Source organism: Hevea brasiliensis, chromosome 18 (genome assembly GCF_030052815.1).
Source record: "Hevea brasiliensis isolate MT/VB/25A 57/8 chromosome 18, ASM3005281v1, whole genome shotgun sequence".
In the NCBI taxonomy this organism is placed as follows: Eukaryota; Viridiplantae; Streptophyta; class Magnoliopsida; order Malpighiales; family Euphorbiaceae; genus Hevea; species Hevea brasiliensis.
In genome coordinates, this window is record NC_079510.1 from 10,608,647 (window position 1) to 10,613,612 (window position 4,966).

The window sequence follows — 4,966 nt, forward strand, 5'->3', positions numbered from 1 at the left end:
CCTGAGGAGGAGGGAAATTTGGCTATGTATTTACTTAATGCATTAAAAGAGGATCACCAGGTGAATGTTCTTGAGGATTGCATCAAATTCAGAAGAGACAAAGTATATATATATAATTTTTTTTTCTCTTTTTCTCATTAATCTTTTGTTATTTGATTGAACAATCTGAATGACAGGTGACAAATGAAAACAAGTGAAAATATTCTCAAGGTCACCAAAGAAGTTGTTCATTTACTGAATTATGTTTTGCCTGCAACAGTATTAAGTATTAGTATCCATTTTGTTAATCATAAAGGAAGTTTTCTAATACAAGCCTTAAAATTATGTAATCCATGGTGGCAATTCCTGACAATTTTATTATAAAAAAAATTATTATTTAGTTCCTCTGTTTTAAAGAAATTTTTTGAGAATTTTATTATAGGAAAAATTATTATTTAGTTGCTCTATTCCAACGGAGCTAACTACTTTTTTTTTCTTATTTTAAAAAATATAATTTATCTCTGTGCTTATTGATGTTGTTTAATTTAGCTGTTTTTAACTTTTTGTTTAAATTAGCCAAAAAGTTTTAATTTAAGATTAATTTAATCCAAAAATAAAAAAATCAAGGAATAAGTAATTTAGCCTAAAAATCGAGAAATTTAACTTCATGATTTTATCTAAAAGAAATCAAGAAATTAAACACAAAAATTTTAATTTTTAGGCTAAATTGAGTATAAATTAAAACTTGAAATTAATTTGAATAAAAAGTTAAAAATAGCTTAATTAAGCATCGTCGATAAGTCCTAGGATGAAATTGAACATTTGACTAATCCTCATATTTTTGTTTTGTTTAATCTTTAATCCCTTTGTATGGTTTAAATCAAAATTTTTATTAGTTAATATATTTAAAGATAAGAAAAATTACCATTATGGATACTAAATAGTTCAAGACTTAGAGATAAGGAAACTATATAGTTGTTTTTTTCTTTTTAATTATAAGGAATAAATAAAATTTAAATTAATACTTAAAATAACTGAATGAATAAAAGAGTAAAACTGATAAAAATATAAAAAATAATTAATATATATTTTAAAATAAAAAAATTAAATAATTAATTTCATTAAAAGAAAGTGATTAAATTATAATTTCACTTTATTATATCTTTTTATCATTTATGCATGGCTCATTAATTTTATTGAGGCAACCTTATCGAAAAAAGTTAAGCGCAAAGGTGACTTTGTTCAATATATTTCACAATTTGAGGGATCTTTTTAAGGTTGGCAAGAACATTTTTAAAAATTTCAACCCAAATTTATTATATAACACTTAACTATTTTTCTTTTTTTTTTTTTTAATTCATCATTTGATATTTTATACTATTGTTTCAAATTTCAATTATCATCAATTCATTTAGATTTTAGTTTGATTTAATTTATTTTTTATTTATTTAAAAATTAATTTGATTTGAAAATATTATAAATTGAAATAATTTAAATATAAATGGTTTTTACAAAATGAATTGCATGCACCCTTTAATATTACAATTATATATACTTGAACATTTAATAATTACAACTATAATTTTATGAATAAAAACAACGTATGTATAGATAATATTAGCATTTCAATGGTGGAAAGAAACGCACTCTTTTCTTTATTATTTTTATTTTTTTTAAATAATGGTTAGATGTTAATTATCCTATATCAATTTATATGTAAATTTATTTTTCATGGTTTTGCTAACAATAAAGACAAATGACAAATAACCATATAATTTACCCTTTAAAATAGGTTATTTTTGTTTGAAAAATAAATTGATTAGTCCATAACATTTGATTTAACGAACCATTTAGATTATATATTCACTTCTTTGATAATTAATGTTACAAAATTAATTAAAATTCTAAAATATATGTGAAAATTTTTAAAATACTCTCTATTAATATTTTTTATTTATTAAATATAGAAAATTTTCAAAAAATTTTGCTCTATATATCTATTAATAGAAGATATGTTTTTAAATTGTCATATGCATTTTAAATCGTTAACTTTTTTTAATATTAACTAAGGGAAAAGTGGAATTGAGACACTAAATAATTTACTAAATTAAATTTTAGGAATTAATTAATTTAATTTTCAAGTACTATAAACCCACTTGTAATTATGATTTTATTGTAAGAAGCAAATAATTATTCACCTAATACAAATCGTTTAAAAGAAACTACCTGCATAACTATTAAATTTAGCTTTGTAATTTGAAATGCTTTACTTGCACTTTATTCTAAATGAAATTTCAAAAAATACTTAACAGGAAAATATTTTAGTTCATAGAAAAAATTGATGGGTTAAATCTGTTGCATGAACTTGAAATTTATACAATAAAAAATAATTTAAAAAATTTTACCAACGTTTTTCCTTTTACTTGTCCTGGTAAAATAAATGCATAAATATAAGGTCTACATAATTATATGTTATACAATGATCACATGGGATCTTCTGTAATCATTTTTGTGAGTGTCTTAGTTGTAGGCATATCTAGGATTCCACAATGGTAGAGAATGAAATTTTTAAAAGATTTAAATAGTCCAAACTCAATTACTAAAACTAATTTGGGTTAACCATTTTGGGCCTTGTAATTTAAGGCCTGAAAATTATATTTGTACAAGTTGGACTTGGCTATTACACTGGATTGGTATTATTAGCCACTTTAAGGGCCAATCATTATGTAGTTCAATACTTCAGTGTTAAGGACTGAAGAGTTATTGAACTACTTGAGCTCCTAGTCTGTAGCCATAAATAAATGACATGGAACATGTCTTGGAAATTTAGGGTATGGTTATGATATTTTACATTGATAAAGAGGTGGTAGATTTCAGACATTTTTAGGCATTGGTTTTTGGTATGCTAAAACCATTGATAGGGGAGATATCAATATTATTAATCACGAAGGTTAGAATGAGGAAGAGGTAATTGATCACCATGTTGGTGAAGATGATGAGTTTTATAATCAGGGCCTTATACACCATCATGTTGCTCATGTGTTGCAAGAGGTAGATTGATATGACAAACTTTAACATAATTCATCACTAGACACGACAAAACTCAAGAGCATAACGCAATATGAAATTATTTTTAATTTGATTCTAAAATAAAATTATTCTTTGCCTTTAATTTTTTTTTTTATTTAAAGAGAAACTAAAAATTGGATTTTTTTTTTTAAAATACAATTCCACTACAAAACATAAAAAATCAATCAAATATTCAATTGGAAATTTGAAAAGAAAAATAACAAACACATACATAATTACCTATCATAACCAATCATAAATATCTATGAACACAGAGAGGGAGAGAAAAAAGCATAGCAAAGAAGATACCCATGGTGTTTCATGGCATGACGTGGGCATAAAAGGTGCACCAAAGCTAGCTTTAAGTGTATAATATCCTAGTAGGAGCCATCAACGGTGGATCTTATGATGGAAGTAGCTTTGCCAAAATGAATTCAAGTTGTCCTTGAAGCATCGCATCCTCAGCGTTGCACATAACTTGCCATTCATGACCATAGAAAGTGTTATGTTATTAAAAATGAGTGATAAACATTACTTGATATTAAGGAAAATAAAAGTAAAATAATAAGTCTTTTCTTTTACCATTTTTTAACGATCATGCGTCATTTATATTTAGTTTGGTTTTGAACTTGTTAAGTATTATAGTTTATATATATGGTTAGGCCACTATAAATAAAGCCAACAAACAATAAATTCATTCATTAAATATACTTTTTCTTCTATTTTTAACCCTTAATCTTGGTTAGGACAATCATGCAAAAATTTTTCATGTAAATTGTTAGCATTATGCTCATTTCTGTTTTCAGTTTCTTTTTTTTGTTATATATGATAGTTAATTTTGATTAATTACTTGCTATTTGTGTTAGTTAAAAATTTCTATACATTTGTTGTTAGCCCAAGTGATAATACTTACTTGGTGATTGAGCCTTAATGAACCAAACTAGACTAAGTTAAGCCACCAACCTTATTATTTTTAGTGCTTTTTGAAAGATAAGCGATTTTGTACAAGTTGAATCGAGTATAAAAAAAAAAAAGGGTTAGACTAATCATATGTTAATAAGGCCAACACTGCTCCATTATCTTTAATCATTTTGAAATTAACTTTTGATGTAGCAGGATTATAGGGAAGATGGAAACAAAAATTATTATGCTTCGTTCCTTATCATCACAAGAGATGTAATAAGATATGTATTGATATAAAAAAAAAATGATCAATTTCCATCCAACTCCAATAAGGCTAGATGGGTATTAATAGCTATTTTGAGAGTCAATTATCGATGAAGGAACCTATGAGGCTAGCAGGGGTCATTGTCCCTTAAAATTTTAATTTTAAATGTGAGCATGCTTTTAATAGATTATCATATTTTCCTACAAAAAGAAAGTCAAAGTTTAAAAGGTTAGTATTTTTTTATTAGTCCAATTAAACAAAAAAAAGAAATAGTAATCATATTGTAACACACCTCACCCGACTACAGTGTAGAGGCATGCTACAATCGGTGCCGGAGCACCCTAACTTATCTTACTTTATTTTTTTCTAAATAATTTTGAATTCATTTAATTTAATATCAATTATTTTTCGACGGAGAAACCAATGAGAGTTTCCTATTTTATTATCGGCATTGGAGAAAAACAATGAGTTTCCCTATTTTTTATTATCGTGGTATTTCAATATTCACGTTCACCGCTTGAAATTCAACAATATTTCCAAAATAAAATCTTATCCATGCTAATCATAATTATCTCATCAATCATTCTCATAATTTTCTCATATTTCAAATCTCATCCATACATTTCAATTTCATAATCATTTTCATACATTTCCATTCATACTTAATTCATATGTAAACATTCTCAAATTACATAAGCAAAAATTTCAAATTTCCTTAATTTACATAATTTACAAAATAATTACAAAATT